Source organism: Salmo trutta, chromosome 32, assembly GCF_901001165.1.
Source record: "Salmo trutta chromosome 32, fSalTru1.1, whole genome shotgun sequence".
In the NCBI taxonomy this organism is placed as follows: Eukaryota; Metazoa; Chordata; class Actinopteri; order Salmoniformes; family Salmonidae; genus Salmo; species Salmo trutta.
Window position 1 is genome coordinate 3,863,748 of NC_042988.1, and position 14,013 is coordinate 3,877,760.

Here is a 14,013-nt window from a genome sequence, read left to right on the forward strand (position 1 = left end):
ATTTCAGGTGGAGTGGCATTGATGACAAGCCAGCATGCTGACAGGCCAGGGCCCATATTCCATAGGTGAAATTGCCACAGGGGATTGGGGGGACATGTCGTAGTCGCCCCCCCCCAACCCCCCCAGGAAAAATATGAACATGTCATAAGAAATGGCAAAATATGTTGAATTGCAGGAAATTTACTTTAACGGTCGACTTGGGACACGAAAAACTGTCCAACTCCGCCTCTTTCTCAATTTTCAAACAGAAATGGGGTGTGCAATTTCATCTATGTGTCATTCTGGTAATGCTCACCGCGACCAATATAGCTAGTTCATTAGCTAAGCTAGCCACTTGCAGCTAGCCAGTAACTCCTCCAGTATGTGTTGACGTCATTTCCCAGAATCTTTTTTCGGATGGAAGCTGTAGAGTTCGGTAAGAAATGGCACTTCTGTAGCCCAAATACACTACCGGTCAAACGTTTTAGAACCTACTCATTCAAGGGTTTTTCTTTATTTTTATTTCAAGGACTTTCAAAGTTCAAATGGCTTGCATTGAGCAATAGCCCTGGTTTCCACAAACAGTGTAGTATATTCTGAGCCTGTGTGACATAGGATGTGAAATCTGAAACCACTGGGATGCCCTTCCTATCATTTAATTTGCTCGTCTGACTGTCCAACTCCTGGCAGAAGCCTATGTCACAGCCACTGACAAACCACATGCCTGCAATCGTTACATCGTACCACAGCAGGAGAGTGTAGGTTTCATCACGGTGGCACATTGATTTATATTATTATTTGACCATGCTGGTCATTTATGAACATTTTAACATCTTGACCATGTTCTGTTATAATATCCACCCGGCACAGCCAGAAGAGGACTGGCCACCCCTCATAGCCTGGTTCCTCTCTAGGTTTCTTCCTAGGTTTTTGGCCTTTCTAGGGAGTTTTTCCTAGGGAGTTTTTCCTAGCCACCGTGCTTCTTTCACATGCATTGCTTGCTGTTTGGGGTTTTAGGCTGGGTTTCTGTACAGCACTTTGAGATTTCAGCTGATATACGAAGGGCTATATAAATACATTTGATTTGAATTTGATTTGATAGCCATTAATCTAAAATAATTAATAGATTTTAAACAGAAAACACTTTCTGTCTGTCACAGACCGACATTGACTTCGCCAAAAGCTAATTGGAGTCAGGAGTCAGCTAACCTGGATTCCAATCAATGAGACGAGATTGGAGATGTTGGTTAGAGCTGCCTTGCCCTATAAAAAACACTCACAAAATTTGAGTTTGCTATTTACAAGAAGCATTGCCTGATGTGAACCTTGCCTCAAACAAAAGGGATCTCAGAAGACCTAAGATTAAGAATTGTTGACTTGCATAAAGCTGGAAAGGGTTACAAAAGTATCTCTAAAAGCCTTGATGTTCACCAGTCCACGGTAAGACAAATTGTCTATAAATGGAGAAAGTTCAGCACTGTTGCTACTCTCCCTAGGAGTGGCTGTCCTGTAAAGATGACGGCAAGAGCACAGCGCAGAACGCTCAATGAGGTTAAGAACAATCCTAGTGTCAGCTAAAGACTTACAGAAATCTCTGGAACATGCTAACATCTCTGTTGACAAGTCTACGATACGTAAAACACAAAACAAGAATGGTGTTTATTGGAGGACACCATGGAAGAAGCCACTGCTGTCCAAAAAAAACCCATTGCTGCACGTCTGAAGTTTGCAAAAGTGCACCTGGATGTTCCACAGCGCTACTGGCAAAATATTCTGTGGACAGATGAAACTACAGTTGAGTTGTTTGGAAGGAACACACAACACTATGTGTGGAGAAAAAAAGGCACAGCACACCAACATCAAAACCTCATCCTAACTGTAAAGTATGGTGGAGGTAGCATCATGGTTTGGGGCTGCTTTGCTGCCTCAGGACCTGAACATCTTGCTATCATCAATGGAAAAATTAATTCCCAAGTATATCAAGACATTTTGGAGTTGAATGTTAGGCTATCTGTCCACCAATTGAAGCTCAACAGAAGTTGGGTGATGCAACAGAACAACGATCCAAAACACAGAAGTAAATCAACAACAGAATGGCTTCAACAGAAGAAAATACGCCTTCTGGAATGGCCAAGTCAGAGTCCTGACCTCAACCCGATTGAGATGCTGTGGCATGACATCAAGTGAGCAGTTCACACCAGACTTCCAAAGAATATTGCTGAACTGAAACAGTTTTGTAAAGAGGAATGGTCCAAAATTCCTCCCGACCGTTGTGTAGGTCTGATCCGCAACTACAGAACATGTTTGGTTGAGGTTATTGCTGCCAAAGGAGGGTCAACCAGTTATTAAATCCAAGGGTTCACATACTTTTTCCACCCTGCACTGTGAATGTTTATATGGTGTGTTCAATAAAGACATGAAAACGTATAATTGTTTGTGTTATTAGTTTAAGCAGACTGGGTTTGTCTATTGTTGTGACCTAGATGAAGATCTGATCAAATTTTATGACAAATATATGCAGAAATCCAGGTATTTCCAAAGGGTTCACATACTTTTTCTTGCCACTGTAGCCTACATATCAGTGCATACACACAAACTATCTAAGTCAAATAGGGGAGAGACGTTGTGCCGCGAGGTGTTGCTTTATCTGTTTTTGAAACCTGGTTTGCTGTTTATTTGAGCAATATGAGATGGAAGGAAGTTCCATGCAATTAGGGCTCTATATAATACTGTACGTTCCTTGAATTTGTTCTGGATTTGGGGACTGAAAAGACCCCTGGTGGCATGTCTGGTGGGATAAGTGTGTGTGTCCGAGCTGTGTAAAAGTTGACTATGCAAACAATTTGGGATTTTCAACACTGTTTCTTATAAAAAATAAGAAATTATGCAGTCAGTCTTTCCTCAACTCTTAGCCCAGTGAGACTGGCATGCATAATATTTATTTCAGCCCTCTGATTACAATTAAGAACAAAACGTGTCGCTCTGTTCTGGGCCAGCTGCAGCTTAACTAGGTCTTTCCTTGCAGCACTGGACCACACGACTGGACAATAATCAAGATTAGACAAAACTTGAACCTACAGAACTTGCTTTTTTGGAGTGTGGTGTCAAAAAAGCAGAGCATCTCTTTATTACGGCCAGATCTCTCCCCATCTTTACAACCATTGAATCTATACGTTTTGGCCATGACAGTTTACAATCTAAAGTAATGCCAAGTAATTTAGTCTCCTCAACTTGTTCAACAGCCACATCATTCATTACCAGATTCATCTTGACGTCTAGAACTTAAGGAATGATTTGTTCCAAATACAATGCTCTAGTTTTAGAGATGTTCAGGACCAGTTTATTACTGGCCACCCATTCCAAAACAGACTGCAACTCTTTGTTAAGGGTTTCTGTTACGTGCCTCCTAAGAGAGGTAGGTGCAAGAGTCAGGAACAGGAGAGCAAGGATTTCCAGAAGCACAAACGTTTATTAGAACGTCCCAAACACGACAACAACAGGTGGGGAAACACACCCAACGAAGTCGCCACACATAGGGAAATAAACGTAACACACGGAGGAGAAACCTCTACTCCTAAATACACTACAAACGGTACAACACGACCGTGAGAAAAAAAAAACTATGGCGCAAACACGCACCCCTATCGTAGCAACAACAGCAAATAATCCCACACAAAGAATAGCAGGCAGCGGGGGTTAATAAACCCACCGAAATTAACTAATGTAAAACAAAACAGACAGACACAAACGAAAAGGAAAAATGGATCGGTGGTAGCTAGTAGGCCGGCGACGACGACCGCCGAGCACTGCCCGAAAAGTGAGAGGAGCCACCTTTGGTGGAAGTTGTGACAGTTTCAGTGACTTCATTAGCTGTGGTTGCTGATGCGTATATGGTTGAATCATCAGCATACATGGACACACATGCTTTGTTTAATGCCAGTGGCAGGTCATTGGTAAAAATAGAAAAGAATAGAGGGCCTAGAGAGCTGCCCTGCGGTACACCACACTTTACATGTTTGACATTAGAGAAGTTTCCATTAAAGAAAACCCTTTGAGTTCTATTAGATAGATAGCTCTGAATCCACGATATGGTAGAGGTTGAAAAGCCATAACACAAGTTTTTTCAACAACAGGTTATGGTCAATAATAAATGCTGCACTGAAATCTAACAGTACAACTCCCACAATCTTCTTATTATCAATTTCTTTCAACCAATCATCAGTCATTTGTGTCAGTACAGTACATGTTGAGTGCCCTTCTATATAAGCATGCTAAAAGTCTGTTGTTAATTTGTTTACAGAGAAATAGCCATTAAAATAATTAGCAACATCAAATAGTTTCGTGATGAATAAGCCATCTGATTCGATGAAATATGGAGTTGAATTTGTCTTTCTGCCCATAATTTAATTTAAAGTACTCCAAAGTTTTTTCCATCATTCTTTATATCATTGATCTTGGCTTCATAATACAGTTTCTTCTTCTTTTTGTTGAGTTTAGTCACATCATTTCTCAATTTGCAATAAGTAAGCCAGTCAGATGTGCAGCCAGACTGATTAGCCACTCCTTTTGCCCCATCTCTTTCAACCATACAGTTGCTCAATTCCTCACCAATCCATGGAGCCTTAAGTTCTAACAATCAGTTTCTTAACCTACTCAACAGCCAGTGTAATCCCGTGGCGCGATATTCAAATACCTTAGAAATGCTATTACTTCAATTTCTCAAACATATGACTATTTTACACCATTTAACCTGTTGGGGGTAGGGGGCAGTATTTACACGGCCGGATAAAAAACGTACCCGATTTAATCTGGTTATTACTACTGCCCAGAAACTAGAATATGCATATAATTATTGGCTTTGGATAGAAAACACCCTAAAGTTTCTAAAACTGTTTGAATGGTGTCTGTGAGTATAACAGAACTTATATGGCAGGCAAAAACCTGAGAAGATTCCTTACAGGAAGTGGCCTGTCTGACCATTCCTTGAGCTTCTTGCCTTTGTTTATTGAAGACTGAGGATCTTTGCTGTAACGTGACACTTCCTACGGCTCCCATAGGCTCTCAGAAGGCGGGAAAAAGCTGAATGATGTCATTCCAGCCACAGGCTGAAACACATTTGCGCTTTTGGCAAGTGGCCGATCAGAGGACAATGGGCTTAGGCGCGTGCACGAGTCCATCCCATGCTTTATTTTTTTTACCTAAACACAGATTCCCGGTCGGAATATTATCGCTTTTTTATGAGAAAAATGGCATAAAAATTGATTTTAAACAGCGGTTGACATGCTTCGAAGTACGGTAATGGAATATTTAGATATTTTTTGTCACGAAATGCGTCGTGCTCGTCACCCTTCTTTACCCTTTCGGGAGTGCATTCTGACGAAGAACACCAAAGGTAATAACATTTTTCTTATAGTAAATCTGACTTTGGTGAGTGCTAAACTTGCTGGGTGTCTAAATAGCTAGCCCTGTGATGCCGGGCTATCTACTTAGAATATTGCAAAATGTGCTTTCACCGAAAAGCTATTTTAAAATCGGACATATCAAGTGCATAGAGGAGTTCTGTATCTATAATTCTTAAAATAATTGTTATGCTTTTTGTAAACGTTTATCGTGAGTAATTTATTTTATTTAATCCAAGCCCCCGTCCTCGCAGGAGACCTTTTGCCTTTTAGTAGGCCATCATTGTTAATAAGAATTTGTTCTTAACCGACTGGCCTAGTTAAATAAAGGTTAAATACATTTTTTTTTAAAAAGGGGCATTTACGTCATGCTGACACGCTCCCTGGGGCGTGGCTAGTTATGAGGCAAGGTTTCACAATTTACTATGATCTCGTTAGAGAACTAAAATCTCAATCTTATCATCACTAAAATACATTCTCTTTATCCTGAATATTTTCTACACAACGTAAAGTATGTAAACTTGATATACATAGTGTAAAAGCTCTTGAAGTTACAATGTTTTTGTTATAACGTCTTTATAACAATTTTAATGACATCTCAAGGTGGAATATGGAAAATTAATGTCTATCTCTCATCATTCAACATTCGGATGTTGAAATATATTGTCCCAGTGTCCATTGTTTGATGTTTTTGGGCGGCAAACTCTTCTGTAACACAAAGAGACATTCCATTCGCCCAAATTAGACCCAAAAAGGAATCGTCTGCTGTCTTCAATCGACGTAAGGTGTCATAAAACCTCCACATCCACCCCTCCCCCCTCTGCGGGTGAGAGGGTTCTATTGAATGCTGATCCACTGTAACCTGATCCTTGGATACTCACAGGAGAGTCATGACTACAAAGGTAAGCACAGCCGAGAGCTGCCAAGTGACACAAGCCTACCAGACGAGCTAAATAACTTCTATGCTCAGTTCGAGGCAAGTAACACAGAAACATGCATGAGAGCATCAGCTGTTCCGGACAACTGTGTGATCACGCACTCCGCAGCCGATGTGAATAAGACCTTCAAACAGGTCAATATTGCAAGGCCACAGGGCCAGACGGATTACCAGGACATGTACTCCGAGCATGTGCTGACCAACTGGCAAGTGTCTTCACTGACATTTTCAACCTCTTCCTGTCTGAGTCTGTAATACCAGCATGTTTCAAGCAGACCACCATAGTCCCTGTGCCCAAGAACACTAAGGTAACCTGCCTAAATGACTACCGACCCGTAGCACTCACGTCTGTAGCCATGAAATGCTTTGAAAGGCTGGTCATGACTCACATCAACACCATTATCCTAGAAACCCTAGACCCACTCCAATTCGCACACCGCACAACAGATCCACAGATGATGCAATCTCTATTGCTCTCCACAGCTGGTCAAAAAGGAACACCTATGTCAGAATGCTATTCATTGACTACAGCTCAGCGTTCAACACCATAGTGCCCTCAAAGCTCATCACTAGTCTAAGGACCCTGGGACTAAACACCTCCCTCTGCAACTGGATCCTAGACTTCCTGATGGGCCGCCCCCAGGTGGTAAGGGTCGGTAACAACACATCCGCCACACTGATCTTCAACACTGGGGCCCCTCAGGGGTGAGTGCTCAGCCTCCTCCTGTACTCCCTATTCACTCATGATTGCATTTTCAGGCACGACTCCAACACCATCATTAAGTTTGCTGATGACACAACAGTTGTAGGCCTGATCACCGAAAATGATGAAACAGCATATAGGGAAGATGTCAGTGACCTGACCATGTGGTGCAAGGACAACAACCTCTCCCTCAACGTGATCGAGACAAAGGAGATGATTGTGGACTACAGGAAAAGGAGGACCGAGCACGCCCCCATTCTCATCGACGGGGCTGTAGTGGAGCAGGTTGAGAGCTTCAAGTTCCTTGGAGTCCACAACACTAACAAACTAACATGGTCCAAGCACACCAAGACAGTCGTGAAGAGGGCACGACAAAACCTATTTGGCATGGGTCATCAGATCCTAAAAAGGTTTTACAGCTGCACCATCGAGAGCATCCTGATGGGTTGCATCACTGCCTGGCATGGCAACTGATCGGCCTCCGACCGCAAGGCACTACAGAGGGTAGTGCGTACGGCCCAGTACATCACCGGGGCCAAGCTTCCTGCCATCCAGGACCTCTATACCAGGCGGTGTCAGAGGAAGGCCCTAAAAATTGTCAAAGACTCCAGCCACCCTAGTCATAAATTGTTCGCTCTGCTACCGCACAGCAAGCGGTACCGGAGTGCCAAGTCTAGGTCCAAGAGGCTCCTAAATTGCTTCTACCCCCAAGCCATAAGACTCCTGAACAGCTAATCAAATGGTTACCCAGGCTATTTGAACCCAGGCTATTTGAACCCCCCCCCCCGGAACGCTGCTGCTACTCTCTGTTATTGTCTATGCATAGTCACTTTAATAACTCTACCTACATGTACATATTACCTCAATGATGTTGACACCGGTGCCCCCGCACATTGACATTGACTCTGTACCGGTACACCCTGTACATAGCCCCGCTATTGTTATTTACTGCTGGTCTTAAATTATTTGTTATTCTTATCTCTTACTTTTTTTGTATTTTCTTAAAACTGCGTTGTTGGTTAAGGGCTTGTAACTAAGCATTTCACTGTATTCGGCGCATGTGACAAATACAATTTGATTTGATTTGACAAAAGCTTAACGAGAGTCCTCGGTTTATTGTTTTTGTAAAGTTGACAGTGTTTTCATATACATATACTCCCGGGATCCCTCCAGATTCCGCAGAGGGGGAGAGACACAGAATCCCAGCTAGCCTAGCTGGCTCGGCGGCCTCAAATGGAGGTCGCTATTGAACGTTTCCAGCACTGCAGGAGCTGTGTTTACTTTCCTTTGTTCTGGGACAATGTGGACCGCACTGACTTTCAATGTAGCAACTGCTTGCTTGCGGAGGACTACAGGGGCGAAGTGGCTACGCTTAACAAACAAGTAGCAAACCTACACAAGCTACTGGGGAATCCACGCCCTCGTACTTTTTAATTTTCTTCCACCCCAGTAGCCTGGACGCCGCTCTGGTCTGGTGGAAGTGTCGGCTCTCCACAGAGCTCAGCAGGGTTCCATCCCCGAAGGGGTCTCCCCCTTCCCTGGAGAACGAAGCTGTTCTCGACCCAACCAACCAGCCATAGAGATACGTCACTCGCTGTGGAAGTCAAAGACAGAGTCCTCTGGCAACGGGTGTCTCCTTGGAGGTGTTGAGCCCGGACCTGACAGACAAGAAGCAGCTTTGCCGCCCTGGATCCAGAGGTTCCAGCGCCTTCTTCCTTGGGGGCTTCCCATTCAAGATCGGATCCGGAAGTGCCTGCGTCTTCGTCCTCTGTTCTGTCTCCCTCTCTGGTAGCTTCTACCTCGGGTTCAGATCCTTGGAGCTCCCAACCTCATCAGACCGCGAGGCTGCCTGAGAGACCGGCCCATTTAACATCGCCACCTGTCATCATACGCAGCTCTACGGTGAGAAACATCTCGGTTCCCAAGTCAAAAACCCTGTGCTACCCAGGTGCACGAGTACAGGACATCCAAAGGCTGCTTCCGACTGTTCTACGACAGATGCCGTGAATTGACATTGTCGTAGTCCACGTGGGGTCAAATGACATCAGGAGGGCTAGCTGGGAACATCTGAAAATGTATTTTAAAGAACTGATTTTAGCATTAAAAGATTTTAAAAAACAGCCAATCATTTCAGGTCCAGTACCATTGTTGGGCCGCGGGTGTGAAAGATTCAGCAGGCTACTGGCATTACACATCTGGCTAAAAGATTATTGTATCTCTGCTGGAGTCACTTTTATATATAACTTTGGCACCTTCTGGAAACAGAAGATACTCAACAGGAGTCCATCCAAATCACCTTGTTTCCTGTCCATGCATTTCAAGGCTGCGTTGAAACAATGACTTATCAATGACCCAAGAACAGCTTAGCTCACCCCTACCATTGTGACAATGAGTCGTCATAATGCTGCATTAAATGAACATTGTCCTCGGGGCGTTGGCAGACATAATGTAAGTAACTTAATTTATGTCACCCTAATTTCCCCGAATACCTTTGTTAATACTACAGCTACTGGATGCAGTAATCATGAGCCTATGAACCAGAGTAACACTGTTAGCATTGAGGTGGTGTGCCCTAGTAGGAAGACCACTTTGTGCAGCTTACCCTGCACTATCAAGTCTACTTCTGATAAGCTTCCCAGTAAAGCATTAAAAACAATCAATCAACCCAGAAAAGTGCTAAAAATAGCCCCTATTAACATATGCAGCCTGAGAAACAAGGTCCATGAAGTCAATAACTTGCTTGTAACAGATGACATTCATATTCTGACTATCTCTGAAACTTACTTAGATAATACCTTTGATGATACAGTGGTAGCAATACATGGTTATAACATTTACCGAGAAGACAGAAATGCCAACAGGGGTGGTGTTGTGGTCTATATAATGAACCACATTCTTGTAAAGCTTAGAGAAGATCTAATGTTAAATACTGTTGAAGTAATATGGCTACAGGTTAATCTGCCTCATCTAAAACCCATTCTTGTGGGAAGCTGCTATAGAACACCAAGTACTAACAGTCAGTATCTGGATAATATCTGTGAAATGCTTGATAATGTACAGTGGGGGGAAAAAGTATTTGATCCCCTGCTGATTTTGTACATTTGCCCACTTACAAAGAAATGATCAGTCTATAATTTTAATGGTAGGTTTATTTGAACAGTGAGAGACAGAATAACAACAAAAAAATCCAGAAAAACTCATGTCAAAAATGTTATAAAATGATTTGCATTTTAATGAGGGAAATAAATATTTGACCCCTCTGCAAAACATGACTTAGTACTTGGTGGCAAAACCCTTGTTGGCAATCACAGAGGTCAGACGTTTCTTGTAGTTGGCCACCAGGTTTGCACACATCTCAGGAGGGATTTTGTCCCACTCCTCTTTGCAGATCTTCTCCAAGTCATTAAGGTTTCGAGGCTGATGTTTGGCAACTCGAACCTTCAACTCCCTCCACAGATTTTCTATGGGATTAAGGTCTGGAGACTGGCTAGGCCACTCCAGGACCTTAATGTGCTTCTTCTTGAGTCACTCCTTTGTTGCCTTGGCCGTGTGTTTTGGTTCATTGTCATGCTGGAATACCCATCCACGACCCATTTTCAATGCCCTGGCTGTGGGAAGGAAGTTCTCACCCAAGATTTGACGGTACATGGCCCCATCCATTGTCCCTTTGATGCGGTGAAGTTGTCCTGTCCCCTTAGCAGAAAAACACCCCCAAAGCATAATGTTTCCACCTCCATGTTTAACGGTGGGGATGGTGTTCTTGGGGTCATAGGCAGCATTCCTCCTCCTCCAAACACGGCGAGTTGAGTTGATGCCAAAGAGCTCCATTTTGGTCTCATCTGACCACAACACTTTCACCCAGTTGTCCTCTGAATTATTCAGATGTTCATTGGCAAACTTCAGACGGGCATGTATATGTATTCTTGAGCAGGGGGACCTTGCGGGCGCTGCAGGATTTCAGTCCTTCACGGCGTAGTGTGTTACCAATTGTTTTCTTGGTGACTATGGTCCCAGCTGCCTTGAGATCATTGACAAGATCCTCCCGTGTAGTTCTGGACTGATTCCTCACGATCATTGCAACTCCACGAGGTGAGATCTTGCATGGAGCCCCAGGCCGAGGGAGATTGACCGTTCTTTTGTGTTTCTTCCAACATTTTTGACATGCGTTTTTCTGGATTTTTGTTGTTGTTATTCTGTCTGTCACTGTTCAAATAAACCTACCATTAAAATTATAGACTGATCCTTTCTTTATCAGTGGGCAAATGTACAAAATCAGCAGGGGATCAAATACTTTTTCCCCCACTGTATGTGATATCAACAGAGAAGTATATTTTCTGGGGGATTTAAAATTGACTGGCTTTCATCAATAAAATCATTCAATAAAAAGCTTCAAACTGAAACCAGTGCCTGCAACCTGGTTAAGGTGTCAGTCAGCCTACCAGGGTGTCTACAAACAGCACAGGAATGAAATCATCAGCATGTATTGATCACATCTTTACTAATGCTGCAGAAATTTGCTTTAAAGCAGTATCCAAATCCATAGGATGTAGTGATCACAATATAATAGCCATATCTAGGAAAACCAAAGTAACAAAGGCTGGGCCTAATATAGTGTATAAGAGGTCATACAATAAGTTTTGTAGTGATTCATATGTTGATGATGTAAAGAATATTTGCTGGTCTGTGGTGTGTAATGAGGAGCAACCAGATGCTGGACTTGACATATTTATTCCAGTTTATTCCAGTTACTAATAAGCACGCACCCATTAAGAAAATTACTGTAAAAACTGTTAAATCCCCTTGGATTGACGAGGAATTGAACATTTTTATGGTTGAGAGGAATGAGGCAAAAGGTATGGCAAATAAGTCTGGCAGCCAAACTGATTGGCAAACATACTGCAAATTAAGATATCATGTGACTAAGCTAAATAAAAATAAACTATACTATGAAACAAAGATAAATTATATAAAGAATGATAGTAAAAAGCTTTGGAGCACCTTAAATGAAATTTATGGGGAAAAAAACAACTCGGCTCCATCATTCATTGAATCAGATGGCTCATTTATCACAAAACCCGCTGATATTACCCACTGATAACTACCTTAATGACTTTTTTATTGGCAAGATAAACAATCTTAGGGATGACATGCCAGCAACAAACACTGGCACTACACATCCAAGTATATCTGACAAAATTATGAAAGACAAGAATTGTACTTTTGAATTCCTTAAAGTCAGTGAGGAAGAGGTGAAAAAAAGTATTGCTGTCTATCAACAATGACAAGCCACCGGGGTCTGACAATCTGGATGCAAAATTACTGAGGATAATAGGGGACGATATTGCCACATCTTCAATTTAAGCCTACTAGAGAGTGTGTGCCCTCAGGCCTGGAAGGAAGCTAAAGTTGTTCCGCTACCCAAGAAAAGTAAAGCCCCCTTTACTGGCTCAAATAGCCGACCAATCAGCCTGCTACTAAACCTTAGTAAACTTCTGGAAAAAATGGGAAGGACACTCAACAAGCACGGCACTTACACAAATGACTGATGATTGGCTGAGAGAAATTGATGATAAAATGATTGTGTGGGCTGTCTTGTTAGACTTCAGTGCAGCTTTTGACATTATCGATCATAGACTGCTGCTGTAAAACCGTGTCTTACGGCTTTACACTCCCTGTATATAATGTGGATAAAGAGTTACTTGTCTAACAGAACACAGAGGGTGTTCTTTAATGGAAGCTTCTCAAACTTAATCCAGGTAGAAGCAGGAATTCCCCAGGGTAGCTGTTTAGGCCCCTTGCTTTTTTCAATCTTTACCAACGGCATGCCACTGGTTTGAGTAAAGCAAGTGTGTTTATGTATGCGGATGACTCAACACTATACATGTTAGCTACTACAGCGACTGAAATGACTGCAATGCTTAACAAAAAGCTGCAGTTAGTTTCGGAGGGGTAGCTACTGCCTTGGCAGCAGCTAATGGCGATCCATAATAAAGTCCTCCCCACCCAGGTGAGTGTCCCCAGCAGTGACCTTCCCCTCAAAGATCCCATCCTCGATGGTCAGGATGGACACGTCGAAGGTGCCCCCGCCCAGATCAAAGATCAGGACATTGCGTTCCCTGGATTTGCCTTTGTCCATTCCATAGGCGACTGCCGCCACTGTGGGCTCATTGATGATCCTCAGCACGTTCAGCCCAGTGATCACTCCAGCGTCCTTAGTGGCCTGTCTCTGTGAGTCGTTGAAGTAGGCGAGGACTGTGATGACTGCGTTGGACACCGTCTGGCCTAGGTAGGCCCCAGCGATCTCCTTCATCTTCACCAGCACCAAGGAGGCGCTTGGCGTCGAAAACGGTGTTGTTGGGGTTCATGGCCACCTGGTTCTTTGCTGCGTCACCGATGAGTCTCTCTGTGTCTGTGAAGGCAGGTGTGGTCCTGTTGCCCTGGTCGTTGGCGATGATCTCCACTTTGCCATGCTGGAACATCCCCACACAGGAGTAGGTAGTATCCTGGTCAATGCTGATAGACAAGGTTTTAGCTGATGACATCTTGATGGTTTGGAGTTAGCAGACGGTTTTAGAAATTGATATTATTCTACGAAAACCTAGGAGCAAGTAGTGTCAATCTCCACCAACAGAGGTGTTAGCCTAAATATACTTGAATAACAACCAAACCTGAGTTCAGTAATAAATGCGTATTTAAGTATTTGTATTTTAAAGGCTTATTTTCATTTGTGGAGTGGTTGAAAAACTAGCCTTAATGACTCCAACCTAAGTGTATGTAAACTTCCGACTTCAACTGTATATTTTTTGGAAGATAATTGAGTGAGTGTGTGTGTGACACAGAGAGGGCGATAGAAAGAGAACGTACAGTACAAATGGCATTGAAAGTATTATTTTATTTTTTACAAACAACCACTAGTTAGGTTCCTCCTTACTTCTCAACAGATTCCAGGGAATATATATTTTTTTGTATTTAAGATTTCCAGTATAATTTTTTTT

General features: G+C 42.9%; 1 pseudogene; it reads right to left on the reverse strand.

Annotated features, from left to right (window-relative positions):
- The window catches only part of LOC115170656 (heat shock 70 kDa protein-like), a 29,281-nt pseudogene extending 15,705 nt beyond the window's left edge, over window positions 1–13,576 (reverse strand).
- Between the last annotated feature and the right edge of the window lie 437 nt (window positions 13,577–14,013).